The sequence below is a fragment of the Gymnodraco acuticeps genome, unplaced genomic scaffold, assembly GCF_902827175.1.
Source record: "Gymnodraco acuticeps unplaced genomic scaffold, fGymAcu1.1, whole genome shotgun sequence".
Classification (NCBI taxonomy): Eukaryota; Metazoa; Chordata; class Actinopteri; order Perciformes; family Bathydraconidae; genus Gymnodraco; species Gymnodraco acuticeps.
The window spans coordinates 3,035,061-3,052,984 of record NW_022989843.1 but is presented as its reverse complement, the minus strand read 5'-3'; the positions used below and the strand labels follow the sequence as shown (position 1 = coordinate 3,052,984).

At 43.5% G+C, this 17,924-nt stretch overlaps 1 protein-coding gene across 3 annotated transcripts in view; it reads right to left on the bottom strand.

Annotated features, from left to right (window-relative positions):
• Window positions 1-14,943, bottom strand: part of gpat2 (glycerol-3-phosphate acyltransferase 2, mitochondrial) — a 253,000-nt gene extending 238,057 nt beyond the window's left edge. Inside the window, exon 1 of one of the 3 annotated variants that reach the window (XM_034238034.1) lies at window positions 14,638-14,943. The gene's annotated coding sequence lies outside the window, so the exon portion shown is untranslated. Of the gene's footprint in view, window positions 1-1,883; window positions 1,935-2,015; window positions 2,141-14,637 lie in introns of those variants that run through there. The other 2 variants (XM_034238019.1, XM_034238027.1) reach the window with 2 other exon arrangements.
• Between the last annotated feature and the right edge of the window lie 2,981 nt (window positions 14,944-17,924).

Sequence of the window (17,924 nt, the reverse complement as noted above, 5' to 3'; positions counted from 1 at the left end):
CGTGAGGAGCCGAGTGAAAAACAAGCGCCCCTCATCCCAATCCACCCACACCGCAGTATTTTTTTTACCCAAAAAATATATTGTATATTATCGGGGCTATTAATACTGGTATCGGGTTTATCGGGATGACGTCATAATTCCTAATATCGGGCCGATAATTATCGGGCCGATAATTATCGTGCATCCCTAATATATATATATTTTCCCAAATCGGGCAGCCTGCACTAGCTTCCATACATTGAAATTAAGAGATAATTTTACGATAAGATTACACCAGCCAAAACGCAGGAATTGACTACACACCAGTAAAGTTGTGTAACTGCGATTTAACACAGTTGTGACGCTTTCACTTTGGCAAAACTTCTCCACAGACAGAGGGACATAAACACCTGGCAAAGTGCTCAAAATTGCCTATGTGGTAGTTGCCGTTCTCCAGAAGCACATTCTGCCATAATAACACACACACAGACTCACAATGTGAAAACATTACCAGACATGCCGTCGCGGCTGCTAGCACATGGAAGTGATTGCGGTTCAATGTCTTCAGACTCACTTTCATCTTTACTCCACAGTCAAAGAGATTAGACAGATCAGTTGCAAAGCTGTGACTGATAACGTTTGTGTTATCTGCTTGCTTTTTGATGTCATCTTATCAAAATTAGGAAATTCCCTTAAGACATTATTTGCTTTAAAAAGAAAGAAAGCTGCATAACCTCTAACATGATAGGTTGAAAGCTAATGTGTTATACTGGATAGGGATGTCACCATTACCAGAAACTTCAATAGTCAATGTAAAAATTCTGAAACGGTGATGGTACTCATTTTCCATCATGGATGTTCTCAATTATATTGTCATTGGAGTAGCTCCAAAAAATGGTTTTCTGCTGTAGTGCTTCTTTTTGACATAAGCAAGATATGTTCATGAATAGTAACTCTGGAGAATACAGGTCTAAGGAAAAGCATGTATACTTCCTTTTAACTGAATAAGGTTCCCTTTTCACAGACTGTGTACAGGCAAACAATAATAAACAATGTGAGAAATAATAACACTCTTAATAATAACAATAATAAAAGCTGCATTCCACTAAGGGTAGACAGTTATTGTGCTTTTTGGTTCCTGAAATAGTGTTGTAACTAATGTATCTTGAGGCAACATTAATGTTTTCATTTTGTTTTTTGTTTCAAATTAACAAAGAACTGTCTAAATTGAAACTGACATATATTCGCAGTGCAGGGTGAGAAACAAGAATTTAGAGTTCCAACATTAGTCTCCATTGTCGACTACAAGCATAAAGATGTAGGCTACTGACCAGTTTTCCCCCTTCCTAACCAATAAGTGTAAAAGCTGCAAAGCAGGTAAGACTTTTTAAAATTATTGAAAACATCTTGTAAATACATTAAGGTTTAATGTATGCCCACCAACTGAGCCTTGCCACTATTTGCATAGCTAAAACGCTGATATAACCTCAGTGTACAGAAACACGTGTGAGGGACATGCTAGCTAGCTGATAACCGTACCACCATTTGTATAACGTGCTATTATGCTAGTTTAGAAATTTAGCAAAGGCATATTTGTTCAAGACACAAACGGCATGAGATGTAATGAATAAACGTGAAAAAGTCATATAACTTTAGAGACTGTTGTGACAGCATGCCTCTTAGTCAAAAGCATGGAGCTAATATTGAACTCTACTGTTGAACAAAGCTAACGATTAGGCATGTTATTTAACATGCGAGCGCAGCAGTTCAAATCACACACAAAAACCCATGGAGCATTTTACCCTCACAGTTACAGACCGCAGACCATCCTACCCACCAAGTGAATTAGCTTAGGGGGAAATATAAAATGTCCTGAAAGGAAAATATCCGTATAGTCCGTTTACCTGTCGACTCTTATGGTGCGCTTCCTGCTGCCTCCATGGCACCTGTGATGCACCTGATAGCTCACTACCAGCCGTGTGTTTGCGATTACAGTATGTTATGTGACTTCTAGACACTCGTTTAACAACACTTACCGCAGTTTTGAAGATGTTTCGAGAATCCTATTAGGGTAAAATATTCCGTCCGCCGCTGCAATTAAATCGTTTGGTTTGTCTTGTTCTCCTAAACTAAACAAAGGTGGTTACCGCCACCGGAAGTGACCTGTCATCGTGCTGATTTGCAAGATCTGAAGTTTAAATACGTTATATTATCAGAGATTTCTTGTATTTTATGTTATTTAAAACAACATTACACAATACGTTATGGATTTTTATATTTATTCTTGCATGGTGTGATCTTACAGAAACATTGGTCCTACTAGTAGTTTTGAGATACTTGTACTTTCCTTGAGTATTTCCATTTTATGCTACTTTGTACTTCTACTCCTCTACAATTCAGAGGTAAATCGAATATTATATAGAATAGAATAGAATATAGAATATATATAATAGAATATTCATTCTGTACCTTTAGTTACTTTGCAGATTTGGATTAATGATGTGAAATACAGTATAATCAACACTTAAATAAGACTTAATTAAGTAACATTCACAAACTAACCTGCAGTATACAAAGTAATTAAAACTATCTGCACCTTTACCAGCTTTGACAACACTTTAATGCATCAATAATTATACTCAAAACATATGATATTTGTTATTCTGAAATTCACTCATTTGCATAATGAGTACTTTTACTTTTGGGTACTTCAAGTATATTTTGATGCTATTACTTTTGTACTTTTACTAGTAGCAGAGTATTCCTGTGGTACTTCTACCTTAACTAAAGTACACAATCTGAGTACTTCTCCCAGGGGCGGACTGGGGGGATAAAGTGGCCCGGGGATTAATTGACAGACAGGCCCACTTAATGCGCGGCATGTATCGGCCGGCCGGCGACGAAAGTATGTTACTTAACAAAAAACCCTATGCATTTTATGTTATTTTGGACAATTATTCATATAGTAATCACATTACCTGAGCCCTTGAGTTGCCTAGAGCAAAATAGTTACGGCATATATTTAGTGATTTTAATGTTAACAGATCATTGATGCAATAACATTTTGACCCAATTTGCCTGACTTGACACATGGAATAAAACATGGGCGTAGGAAGCTAAATGCATCAATCTGGTCCATTTTGAGAGCAAAATTAGGGACTAAATCTATGGCAGTCAGTAGGGGCTTGGACTGTGAGCCGTAGGGTCGCCGGTTCAAGTCCCCGACCAGACCTATTTGGAGTGTGGACTTCTACTTGGAGAGGTCCCAGTTCACCTCCTGCCGTGGTGCCCTTGAGCAAGGCACCAGACATCCCCTTCCCCCCTCACTCCCATTGCTCCGCGGGCGCTGTACAATAGCTGCCCACTGTTCCTAGTACTAGACTCCTGGTACTAGGATGGGTTAAAAGCAGAGAATACATTTCACTGTGTGTGCTGTGTGCTCTGCATGTGTGACCATTAAAGAGGGTTTCATCCCTCCCTCTTCTTCTTCTTCTTCTTCTTCTTCTTCTTCTTCTTCTTCTTCTTCTTCTTCTTCTTCTTCTTCTTCTTCTTCTTCTTCTTCTTCTTCTTCTTCTTCTTCTTCTTCTTCTTCTTCTTCTTCTTCTTCTTCTTCTTCTTCTTCTTCTTCTTCTTCTTCTTCAACACCCATATAAAACAGAACTGTAAACAGATTAACTTTTTCTTTCAACATTTATATGAACAGCAAGTGGAGGCAAAAGTGACTGCACCCAAAACAATAAACCTGCTAGCTAACTAGCCTAAACTCAGGAACAGAATGTGGGCAACACGTTCTTCTTCTTTTTTTTATAAACTTTTATTTATTCATTTTTGGCCCTCCAGCCCACACACAGCACCGGCCCACCGGGGAAACTCCCGGTATTCCCAATGGCCAGTCCGCCCCCCACCTCTGGTCCTACTGCAGCCTCTGGTCAACTCATTCAGCAAGGGGCAAGGTCGAATAGAGAGCACTTTTAATAATATCACCATTTAATATCCTCAGTTTAAATACAAAAACAAGCGCCGAAGCCTTGATGATTAATCTTGACCTTAACAACAATTGTTGGACTTAACAATTCCAATTCAAGGTCCACTTACAGCCTTTTCTTCAGTTTCAACCTTAGACTATATTCAGAACATTTAACATTTTCCGTGAACCTGGAGTCAGGATTTTGTTTTGTTTTTAATTATAACAAAAATTAATTTCGCCAACAAATAACATTTTTTAAATGAGAAAAATGCTTCTGCAATAAAACATTTTTAAAGTTGGTCATTACCATAACAATTCTGCATTAGCAATCAGGCCATATACATTTATTAATTCTTACAAATATTAACATTTATTCTATTGCTTTTGGAAGGTGCCTTTTGTCATTTTAATTAAGTACACAATGGCATGATGCTTTAATAAGTTGCATACAACTGCTAAAACAGTCAAATAGAAAAATATGTTCAGGTTTATAACTTGTAAAGTACATATGTAATTGGAACACAACCTTAAGGTTACAGGTTTTACTTTTGTTAATAGAACTAGAATCATTACAAATTAATAATATAATTGTGTATTAATATCCTAGACAATGTGTAAAGGAGCTTTGGACAATGGAAGCACTAAGTGTGACAATACATTGAGATAAATGTTGTTATGACCATTAATGCATTTTATGAAGGAATCTGTTTCCTACAATTTGCAGTGGTTTGCCCCAAAAGCTTGTCTTATCAAGTCTTATACCAAGGCAGGTTTACCATCACTCTCTGTACGGAGGCTCAGTCACTGGTACACTTTTATTTATAAAGCTATGTTGGGCAAACTCCCGTATTACATCTGTTCTCTGGTAAAGCAGAAAGTTGCAAGCAGCTATTGTCTGAGGATTGTCTACATCACAGGATGTAGTCTTGTTAGATGTACCAAGAGTAAGGACTGTCTTAGGTAAGACAGCTTTTATGTGCGCAGCTCCACTTGCTTGGAACAGCCTACAGTCCAAATTGAATTTGAGCAATTTTATTTCTCTGAATGTTTTTAAGGCACGTCTGCACGAGATGCTTTCTGACACTATGGGTGTTTGTAAGTGTTGGTGAATATGTAAATATGATGTCCTCTATTGTTTGTTTTTATGTTTCATGTGGAACTAAATTGATGCAGATCTCCCTTGTAAAAGAGATCCGTGATCTCAAGGGACCTATCTGTCTAAATAAAGGTTTGAAATGAAAAAAAAATCAATGTGGTCTCTTTCAGGTTCCACCCTAACTTTAAAAGCCTTAAGGATCAAGTGTTAGTCTGACTGAAGCCAGAAAAGAGGATCTTGTATTTGAGCCCATTGTGGAGTTAAGCCACTCTCTTGTTTGAGTTTCACAATGGTAACCCCTGTGACTTGGCTGCATTGTTTAAACAGGGCAGGTCATCAGGAAAACCAGATAAACTATAGCCTGTCTAAAGTAGGGGCTAAAAGAAAACTAGAGCCAGATAGATAAGAGACTCACAGGCAGTGAGTGCAGAAGTTTTATAGCTAAGACAATGAAAAACAAAAGTGCTAGGAGTATATCTGCCAATAAAATGCAATAGAATGAATTTGACTGAATGGTACTCCTAAATATCCCCTGTGATGATGCATAATGTAGGGCTGTAGTTTACATGTTACTAAATCTGCTTAACAAATGGGGAAATTAAGTGGTGTGCACAAAACATCAAGCATTCATATCTCTCATTGTCACACTTTATAAGAAGACACTTGTTTCTAAGACATCAGGGGAAGAATTTTTTCCATTGTAGGTGCATAAATGTATTGCTGATTAGTGCTCCCAAGGCACGTTAATCAGTAAAAGCAAGAGCCAAAAACATCCAAAAATAATTTCTCTCTTCCTCCGTGCAATAAAAAAACAATACTGGCATCACTTATTAGCTCAGTAAAAGGCTTAGGGGGAGAAGTTGCTGCACAAGTGTTTTCTCTGCAGGGCATCTTAATGAACAAAAACACTATAAGTTGATGGGTCTCCTTGTTTTTGAAATAGTTGTTTGATTCCTGTATTAAATCTGAATTCATGTTATGCTCTTTGGCAGCAGAGGAACAGGCAGAAACAAATGAAATGTTCTCAACTTATAAAGTTGTTATTTGGAATGCAATAATTTGCCTATTTACATATCCAAGAGGTGCAGACCTACATTTACATGTTTTTGGAGTCATGTCACTGCCCACACACGAGCTAAGTACAATTATTTTCTTTCAAGGTCTTTTTTTATCTCTACGAAGCCTCAAGGAAAATATCTGGCCCCTCATCTAGTTTGTTAACTTTGTCTCCCTGCTAATTGGTGGTGGGCGTGCAGAATAAACTAAGCCTTACGTTCAAAGCTATTTAGCCAAAAACATCTCCTTGTTGCTGATGAAATCAAGGTTGATTAGTTGATGACTGTGAGCCAGAAAACCATAACACGTTAACAGAAGCTAAACAGGCAGACAATCCTTAAAAAGTGTTGAGTACATCTCCCTAATTAATCTTTCGTGTTAAACATCAAGTAAATATATCAAGTCCGACATTTTGAATGAACATGACATTCATGCTTTGTACTGGATGAGCATGCCTGTGTAGAATTACAGTATCTCCTTCTCCTTTTTTCTGTTTGTCTGTCTTCCTGGCTGGGCGTGGTTGACCTACTTTCCGTTTCCCGCCAACTCACCTCCGCTCCTGTTTCTCATCATCACTGATTACCACTACTCACCTGCTGCTGCTTAAAACTCCGGTTCGATCATCAGACTTCGCCAGTTCTTCGTATACTCACAGTGGTAAACTCCAGTTCCGGCTGACTAGAATTGCTAGTCTTTTTGTATACTCTTCCAGTTGGATTTTTCATATACTAATCCTGTTCTGTTTTGTGCCTGTTCCAGAAACTCCATATTCCATTCCGTCCAGCCCAACCTCCGTCTCAGCCCTGCTCCACGTTCTTCCCACTCTGTTGAGAGTTTGCTTTGTCTCCTGCCTGTTTTTTGAGGACTTGAATAAATCCAGTCTTTTTGACACTTCACCTAAGTCTCCGTCCCAAGTGTTCTTGCATAGCGGGTTCAAGTTTTGAGTCTCTTTACGAGGAGCGTAACAATGCCTTCAGCTTTAATAGGTGACAATGTTAGTTTGGGCTACATCACTTATGACAGGGCCACTCAATTAACAGCAGAATTACTTTTTTGGTTATGGTGTAGCTAACATTCATATCTATATGGCCTCTGTTTTGACTTTTCCTCATTAACACTTTATTCCTCTTCTTTTCTGTAACGTGGGAAGAGAGGAGTAGCTCTGATAGCGATGAGAAGCGGTGAAAAGCTGCAGCATACTCTCAGCCCTTCATCGCATGACAGCCCAATCCTATGGGAATTGATGATTGTAAATCAAGTCCTATACACTTATCGGTTATTATGAATTAAATAACACATTTATTATAAATGCAAACATGTCATACGTTTTTAGTGTTGTCTCTAAAGAGGCCGGAACTGTCAACCAACAGATTAATGGAGTATGCCGCCCGTGACTGTATCTGCATTCATCCAAAAGTGCATGGAAGACGTCTCTGTCCTCAAGAACATCACCACACATGCCAATGAGAAACCCTGGATGAATATGGAGGTTCGTGCTCTGCTGAAAGCACAAAACTTGGCTTACAGATCTGCTGACGTGGCAGCTCTTAGAACAGCAAGAGCCAACCTGGACCATGCCATCAGAGATGCAAAGCTCGCCCATAGCCAACAAATCCAGAGTTTCTTCCATGACCCCATGGATAGCAGACGCATGTGGCAGGGCATTGAGTCTATCACTGGATACAAGGCTGCTCCACCACCCTGTGACAATGATACTATATTTCTCAACAACCTCAATAATCACTTTGGTCGCTTTGAGGCACTTAATAAACACCACTGCAATGAAAGCTGTCCCCAAGCAGGGGGAACAAAGACTTCGCCTTGACACAGCTGAAGTTCGGAGGGCCCTGAGGAAAGTCAACCCCCGGGAAGGCAGCAGGCCCCGACAGTTTACCAGGACGGGTGCTCAGGGACTGTGCGGACCAGCTGGCCCATGTTCTCACAGACATCTTCAACACCTCGCTGGACCAGGCCATTGTTCCATCATGTTTTAAGACAGCAGCCATTGTACCTGTGCCAAAGAAATCCTCAGTGACCTGCCTGAATGATTACCGGCCTGTGGCACTCACCCCCATCATGATGAAGTGTTTTGAGAGGCTGGTAAAGAACCATATAATCTCCATACTTCCCCCCACACTTGACCTGTTCCAGTTTGCTTACCGCCCTAACCGCTCTACAGAGGACGCTATCTCCTCTGCGCTCCATGTGAGCCTGGCCCATTTGGAGGAGAAGAACACCCATGTGCGAATGCTGTTCCTGGATTTCAGCTCAGCGTTCATCACAATCATCCCCCAGCATCTGGTAAACAAACTGGGACCCCTGGGACTCAACAGACCCCTGTGTAACTGGCTGCTGGATTTCCAAATAGAGAGACCCCAGTATGTTCGGGTCGGTAACAACACCTCCAGCACCATCATCTTAAACACCGGCTCCCCGCAGGGCTGCGTTCTGAGTCCACTGCTTTTCACCCTGATGACCCACGACTGCTGCTCCAGGTTCAGTACCAACCACATCATAAAGTACGCGGACGATACGACAGTGGTGGGACTCATCAGGGACTGGTGCAACACCAACAACCTGATCCTGAATGTCGATAAAACAAAAGAGATCATTGTCGACTTCAGGAAAAAAAAGCACTGTCACCCACCACTCCACATCAACGGCACAGCAGTGAAGACTACAGACAGCACCAAGTTCCTGGGGGTGCATATCACAAGCAGTCTGACCTGGTCCACTCACACTACATCACTATTTAAGAAGGCACAGCAGCGCCTACACTTCCTGCACAGGTTGAGAAGAGCACAGCTCCCCCCTCCCATCCTCACCACGTTCTACAGAGGAACCATAGAGAGCGTGCTGACCAGCGGCATCTCCATCTGGTCGGGAGACTGCAACGCCAAAGACTGGAAGTCTGCAGAGAGTGGTCAGGACAGAAGATCATCGGAGTTTCTCTCCCTCCCATCAGAGACACCGCTCAGAAACGCTCCCTGACAAAAGCCCAGACATTTTTTAAAGACCCCACTCATCCTCACCATGCTCTGTTCTTCCCTGCTGCCCTCCGGCAAGAGGTTCCGCAGCATTAAGAGCAAAACAGTCAGATTCTGTAATAGCTTTTTCCCCCATGCCATCAGACTGCTGAATATTAAGTAGAACAGTAACATAGAGATTATATTACGCTGTGTAAAGCGCACATATTTTCTATATAGTATGTCTATTTTATGTATAGTAAGTCTTTATATTTTAAATGCACACTTTATCTTTAATTTTATCAGCACCACGTCACTATTATTTATTTATATGTACAATTTTAGCAAGTTTTTATATTGTCCTGTTCCTGTAAGCCAGTACAACAACATGTCGTTTTAATAGTACACTCTGTCTTGTTGAAATGACAATAAAGTATGTCTAAGTCGAAACAATCTCTGTATTTCAGACACATCAACAACTGACTCTGAATCACCATGTATGGTTTGAACATCTTTAATTATTACATCCTTCCCATGTTGGTTTTTATCTGCATGCGATAGACAATGTCAATTTGGTATTTAGTGTACAGGAGGAATATTGAGATAATAAGGCATCTGCACACATTGAACGCAGGGCAGACATGCAATCACTCACTAAAGACAGACTGGTGCATGATGAGCATTTCAAAGAGGTTTCAGGATATGAGATCATTTGTTTAGACAAAATACACTTTGGAACCAACATGCCACAGTTGTCACTGGAAGACTCACACATGTGTACACATTACCTTGATAGCTAGTCACCGGTCTCAGTGGTTCCTTTGAATGGCGCAACAGTGTGTACGTCAGGATAACTCTTCATTTATAAGAACATGAACAGTTTTTTTAGCAGCTGAAAAAGTATCCTTCTTAATATGACTGCCTTGTGTGTGTCCACGAATGTGAGAGAAGTACACTCACAGTCATTTCCATATTCACCCAGCCATAACCACCAATATGTGCCAATGTATGTGTTAGCCCTGTGTCATGTTTCATCATTGTTCATTCCATTACTCAGTGCCCTGATGCTTGATAAGCAATTTAGAGAATTTATCAGCTGTCAATCACTAACACCCGTCTCTATTAAATTACCCTCTGCTCTCCTGGCTCCCTTTATGTCTCTGATCACACATTTAGCTGCTTTTGTCATCTGGCAACGCAATGACACCCACAGAAGGAGATCTGCCTTCAACAATCATAGACTGCAAGGATCATACATTAAAACATGAGCATACACACATGCACACACCCACCCACACACAGGCACACACAAACACATGTGGCTCTCTGAGACAGGAGGATATACTGTAAGTGCCAAGCTGAGTATTTGATTGTTGTTCTTCTGCAATGCAGTTAGGCTTCAGTGTCCTCAGTGCAGCAGGAAAGCTCAACTAGAAAAAGTTTGTAATGTTATTTATATTGTTTTATTTTATTCAGGCAAATAGTTGCATTTATTTAAGGGCCTCATCAAATGTTAATGCTTAGTAAATTAATCAACCAAGTTAATTATATCAAGGTAATAACCAAGCTGGTTGAGTCATTCATATATTTGCCTATTTAATGAAACATGGCTGGTGGGCTTGTTAGCCTTAGCCGCCTCACAGAGGAAAAGTAACTGCTAAGTGTAGAAGCAAGAGGGGTTCCAGTTATTTACAGATGTCATTTAGACCCTGACATTAAACAAAGGGATTCAGGTGTCATACTTTGCTATTATTACTGCTATTGCTTACAAATATGAAATCATGTCAGCCAAATCCAATCCAACCTATATACTCTTTTTCCATAAGCTGATAATTAGCTGGTTTTATGTCTCTATTTTGCTGTGAGTTCATGAATAATCGTATCGAAAACCTCGCAAAATGGCTTTGACATTTGACATTCAACATTACCATTAACTGGCAAACGTTAGGCTTACAAGAAATATTTATCTTAGACATCTCAGTTGACTTGTCCCACAATTCTGCCATGATATGATAGATAGCCATCAAGGATTTCCTCTATTATACTGTATATCTCTTACATTTCCTGTCTCGTAGTTGAAATGCTGGGGAATTCAATATATCAGAAACAGTGAAGACGAAATTTGTCAGGGTTGGGGAAAAATAGGACCCAAATGCAGAATGAGGAGGGACGCAGGTTTCAAAATGGAACAAAAAGGCGAGCTTTATTCACAAAAAGTTGAAAAACAAGGCAGCATCCAAACAAAAAGGGACTGTGACCATAGGAAGGGAGACATGAACGACAAAATAATGAACCAACACTGAACACAAGAAGAGACAAGACTAAATACAGGGAGGGGTAATCACGAGACGAGAAACAGCCGGGCAGGGGAGGAGAAACATAAGGGCAACAGGTGAACACAATCAGACACACCAGGGAAACTAACGACAGGGAGGACAGAACAGCAAAATAACCCCAAAACTAGACACACAAAAACTCAAACCCTGACATAACCCCCCCCCCCTCAAGGGACGGATTCCAGACGTCCCTACACAAAGTCAAACATTTCAAACTGGGTGGGTGGAGGGGGTCCGGAGGACGGGTCTGGATCAACAGCCCAGGAAAGGCATAGTTCATAGAGGGGGTCTCGGGCGGACGGCCCGGAGGCAAGGCAGAGTCCATGGAGGGGGTCTCGGGCGGACGGCCTGGGGGCAAGGCAGAGTTCATAGTGGGGGTCTCGGACGGACGGCCCGGGGGCAAGGCAGAGTTCATGACGGGGCGAGGACCACAGCGGACAAACTCAGGAGGCCGAGCATGAGGGCGAAGGCAGCGGCTGGAAGAGTCAGGGGGCCGGGCTCGAGGGCGAAGACCGCGGCACTCAGGGGGCCGGGCTCGAGGAAGAAGACCGCGGCTCTCAGGGGGCCGGGTTCGAGGGCGAAGACCGGACAGCTCCGGAGGCCGGGCAGGACCCGGTGTCGGCCGGACAGGAACCGGAGCCGGTGGGACAGGCGTAGACGGGATCCTGGACATGACATGGGCTTTTGTCAATGGGACCCCGGATGGAGCAAGGGCTGGTGTCGATTGGACCACCAACGCAACAGGGCAAGGAGTAGGCAGGACCCCCGGCGGGACAGTGTCGGCAGGATCCCCCACGGAAGAGGACAAGGAGTTGGTAGGACCCCCGGCGAGACAGGTGACGGCGGGACCTCCAACGGAACAGGACATGGGGTTGGCAGGACTCTCAGCGGAACCCCCAACGGCACAGGACATAGGGTTGGCAGGACCCCCGGCAGAAGCGTAGTCGGCGGGGCCTCCAACGGCACAGGACATAGGGTTGGCAGGACCCCCGGCAGAAGAGTAGTCGGCGGGACCCCAACGGGACAGGACATGGAGTTGGCAGGACCTCCAGCGGAATCTCCAACGGCACAGGACATAGGGTTGGCAGGACCCCCGGCAGAAGAGTAGTCGGCGGGACCTCCAACGGCACAGGACATAGGGTTGGCAGGACCCCCGGCAGAAGAGTAGTCGGCGGGACCCCCAACGGGACAGGACATGGAGTTGGCAGGACCCCCAGCGGAACCTCCAACGGCACAGGACATAGGGTAGGGACTCGAGAGGGGACTCGAGAGGGGACTCGAGAGGGGACTTGAAAGGGGACTCGAGAAGGAACTTAAGAGGGGACTCGAGAGGGAACTGGAGAGGTGACTTGAAAGGAGACTCAAGAGGGAACTTGAGAGGGAACTGGAGAGGTGATTTGAGAGGAGACTCGAGACGGTCGGTTCGCCGACAGAACACGGGGGGCTGGAGTCGGCCAGCATGCCGACAGGACACGGGGAGCTGGCGTCGGCCGGTACGCCGACAGGACACGGGGAGCTGGCGTCGGCCGGAGAGCCAACAGGACACGGGGAGCTGGCGTCGGCCGGAGAGCCAGTACTGGAACCGAAACTGGAGTCTGGACCAAGGCTACTGGGGCCGGTACTGAAGCCGGAACCATTGCTGCTGGGGCCGGTTCTGGAGCCGGAACCATGGCTGTTGGGCACGGAACAGAAGCCTGGACCCTCGCTGTGTGAGCCAGGTACTGGTGCACGGATCCATGGATTTGCGGGCCGGTTCTGGAACCATGGCTGCTGGAGCCAGAACTGATGCTGGAACCATGGCTGTGTGGGCCGGTTCTGGAGCCGGAACCATGGCTGTGTGGGCCGGTACTGGAGCCGGAACCATGGCTGCTGGGGCCGGTGCTGGAGCCGGAAACATGGCTGCAGGGGCCGGTGCTGGAGCCGGAAACATGGCTGCAGGGGCTCGGGCTGGTAGCCTGGACCTGGGTCTCCTTCTCTTAGGAGCCTTTTGGAGGCTCTGTGGACCTCCAAAAGCCAGACGAGACCCATCAAAGGCGTTCTCGAAAGAAGCTATGTTGGGAAATGTGGCAGGCAGGGGGCTAGCATGCCTGGGGCTAGCAGGCCGGGAAACGCATGTCTGGAGGAAGTTCATAATCAAGCCAGGTAAGAACTTTACTAACCCTGGTTTCTCTGTTGCCCTCTGGTACGCCTCTGCCAGGGCAGCCCTCTTTTGCTTTGCACTCCCCTCCATTCACCATAGCTGCAAGCCAGCAAGTAGGTAAATTAATACAATTCCACTTCAAAGGGATCATCCGCTGGGTCCATATGTGGTTGGTTCATTCTGTCAGGGTTGGGGAAAAATAGGACCCAAATGCAGAATGAGGAGGGACGCCAGTGGCGTAGCCAGGAATTATTGTGTGGGTGGGCCTGGAGAAATGTAGGTGGGCCAGGGGGAGAAATATATATATTGTATTAAGCATGGGGTCTGAGCTCAAACTTCATTAATGATTTTTTTGTTTTTTTAATGCACTAATTAAACATAAGCATAAACTAGCAGTGAAAACAAAAACATAGGCACGGCGGCTTCACAATGTGTGTAAAACTGACATCCACATGACTGGCTCGGCGGCCACAGAATACACAGGCTCGGCGGCCTCAGGTTGTTTATCCTTGACAGTCGCACACACGGAGTCGCTATAGCCTGCGAAGCGACGGCATCCTTTAATCGGTATCATACAGAGCTGCGATACTGCGACTAGAACACACACACGCACACGCACACACACACACACACACACACACACACACACACACACACACACACACACACACACACACACACACACACACACACACACACACACAATAGTCTGTAACCGCAGCTGCGCTGTTGTTGCAAATGCAACAGTCTTTTGTGTCTGCTGCGAGACCCCATCGCGCGTCTTCGTATAGAAGACGGAGGAGAGAAGAGTAGATAAACAACATGGAACTGATGGATACAAGACAACGACGAGGCATGGATATCAAACGCTTCATGAAGAGGAACTGGCTGCTCATCGCTACGATGATAGCAGTGGTGTTGTCATCCACATGACTGGAACGGTGGCTTCAGGTTTATCCCGCATCCACATGACTGGATAAAAAATCCAAATAACACCCAAATAAAAAGTAAAAAATATAAACAATTATATTATATTGATGCACCAAATAGCTAGGCTTCATTACAATTACAAATTAGTTAAATGTGAATTAGCCTACCTTTTTGATGATCACTGCAGGAGACGACGGGGCTTGGTATTGAACACTGAGATGATCTCGTCATGCTGCAAAGACTCCGCCAGTTCTTTCAAATGACAGGAGCGATAAACTATTCAGACGGCCAGTCACCATCGATGCCCTGTTGTCTGTCTTGATTCGATTGACTGTAGAAAATAGTCTCTCCACAGAGCAACTGGTCATCGGTAGAGTAACGAGTGCCCTCAGCAGACAATTCATATTTGGAAATATGTCACTTGGGCAGGTGTCGATAACTTCCATGAGTGATGGAAAGAGCCTGCCATCTTCCTCCTTTCTCTTTAGCTGCTGTACAAAAACAGTGTGTTCTGCAACCTCCACTGTTATTCCAAAGTGGGCACTGGGTGACTGTATTGCTGCCATCTCGCCAAATGTCTCGGAACTGGGGATGCAGGCCGCTGCGGCTTTCATCAGCCCATATGAGTCTGCTTGGAAACGAGTGTCTAGCTCCATTATCTGCCTGTCCAAGATGTCATTATATAATCTTCTTAAATCAGAGTTGTCCCTCACAGCGGTCGCTTTGCCCATTGTCGATTCCACATGAGAGTCACCCAACCTGGCTGGCATCTTCCTCTTTCGGGAGGCAGTGACGTCCCAGTTCATAATGTCGTATTTCAACATCAAATCCTCCGTCAGTTTCATTACTTTGTCCAAGTCATTTTTGGAATTAGCCTATCCCTGCATGCAGTGAAGCTCTCCTTAAGTCCCTCGATTAGATGTATGCAATCTGTTATAGATAGTGGCGGATTGCAGGCCCTTCGTGGCGAAGTCACTCATTTCAAACAACATATTAAATGTTACGAGAAGAAATACAAATGTCTTGTTCTGGATTTGTTGTAAGCGAGAGTCAGCCTCAATTTTCGTCTGACCAGTGCTCTCAGAAAATTCGGCAAGCGTTTCTAATATTGCATCAAAAAGACTCAAAACCTTATTGACTGAACCAGACCTGGAACTCCATCGCGTGTCGGAGCCCCTCTCAAGCTCTAGCGCTGGTTTATGTGGGCGGAGCTGTTTCTGTATGTCTATAAACTTTGCATGTCTATGTGACCCAGTCATTAAACTATGTAAGGAGTTCAAAATATCAAAAAAGGTTGCGACGCTGGGTGATGCCTTGGATGCTGCGCAAAGCACAAGGTTGAGACTGTGCGAGTTACAGTGCACATAAACAGCGTGGGGGAACGTTTGCTTCAGAATTACTTGAACCCCACCTCTTTTGCCGGACATCACTGATGCTCCATCGAAACTAAATCCAACACATAATGCGGGATCAAGCTCTAGTGCCTCCAGTACTTGTAAAATCTTTTCTGATATTACATTTGCAGTTATGTCCCCTGTCTCTACAAAACCCACAGCCCTCTCCTTCAACACTCCTTTGTGTAGGTATCGAACACAGACAGCCACCAGTTCTCACTTGGAGAGGTCTTTACATTCATCTGCGAGAATAGCACAATATATATCCGGCTGATCATATAATTCACCTTTTATTTTTCGGATGAGTAGAGATGCAGCTATTTCCAACAACTCATTTTGTTTGTCAGGGCTCATGAGTTTACCATTCTTCGGTAGTTCGTCCAGGCACATTTTTATGTCGGGGTCATAAGTACAAATTAATTTGAATAACTCCAAAAAATTCCCCCTGTTCAATGCCTCCGCATTTTCGCGGTGCCCCCGCAAAGGTATGTCTTGCTTGGCGCAAAATAAAACGAGGTCTATCACAACTTTTATGTGTTCTCGATTTCGTTCTATAAATGATCGATTAGCAGCATCCCTGTTAAGCTGGTTAATAATATTTCCCTTGACTGGTGGCATTGCTTATAGCCTTCTACTTTTGCCAATGCTGAAACATGTTGTTTGCTAGCCTCATGTTTTACACAAAACTGAGAAATATGCTTCCAGCTGTGACACGCTGATTGGCTGTGGGTGGGCCAGACAAGCAGGCCCACCTACAGCTACGCGGCTGGTTTTAAAATGGAACAAAATGCGAGCTTTATTCACAAAAAGCTGAAAAACAAGAATCCACGAACAGGTACAAGGCACGAGGTAGCATCCAAACAAAAAGGGACTGTGACCACAGGAAGGGAGATATGAACGACAAAATAATGAACCAACACTGAACACAGGAAGAGACTAAATATATACAGGGAGGGGTAATCACGAGATGAGAAACAGCAGGGCAGGGGAGGAGAAACACAAGGGCAACAGGTAAACACAATCAGACACACCAGGGAAACTAACGACAGGGAGGACAGAACAGCAAAATAACCCCAAAACTAGATACACAAAAACTCAAACCCTGACAAAATTACAGAACGTTGCTATTAATAACCTTTATTGGGCAATCTAAAAATATTGCAAATGTATATATGTAGACATCAATATCAATCTAATTGCTGTGAGTGCTTTATGGGTCAAAAAGACAACACTGAAGACCTTTGAATCTCATAAGAGAGGTAAAAAAAGTATCATGTCGTTTTGAGAGTTGTTTGCCTGCTGGCCTACTTCTTGAGCATATTAATATAAAACAGTTAAAAGCTTTGAAAGAAGGATTCCTAAGCTAAACAAGGTTTGAATGTTGAGAATGTGATAAGAAATAAATGCCTCTTTCTCTTTGCTCTACTGGAAGCTCTCCTCCTGTTAGTCACATGGAGCCCTCCATCCACACTGATGAAGAAAGGCTGTTAGCTTCAAAAGGGAGGAGGAACAGTGGGATGTGGGAAACTAAGGTCAGCGCCCTCATTTACAAAATAGTTTTATGCTTAATTTCTTACTTGTTGATGTGAGCAAAAACCAACAATCAACTATATATATTCTCACTAAATATATTTAGTTTTTTAATCCCACACAAAAACCGCAAGGTAAAAACATAAATATTTGGTTTGGGATGATCCTGAAACTCCAATCACTGTTAATAAATATAATAAATGTTATTTGTAAAGCACCTTTGATTGCTAAAAGTAATCCAAAAGTGCTAACCAGGAACTAGCCAGGAACACAAAACTCCTAAAAGGAAACACGTATAAAGTTCACATAGAGTTCATACATTGAAGGTAAAACATGCTATGCTATATTCACAAAAAACACTTGCATAAGCAAGTGTTTTTTGTGAATATAGCATAGCCATCCAGGAAAAGTGATTTTCAAACTTAATTTAGGTGTAAATTGAACGACACTTTCAGATTTGCATTGAAATAAAATGATACATCAATCACCTGGTACGTGTAGGAGACCCAGAGTGCACACATCAGTGGAAA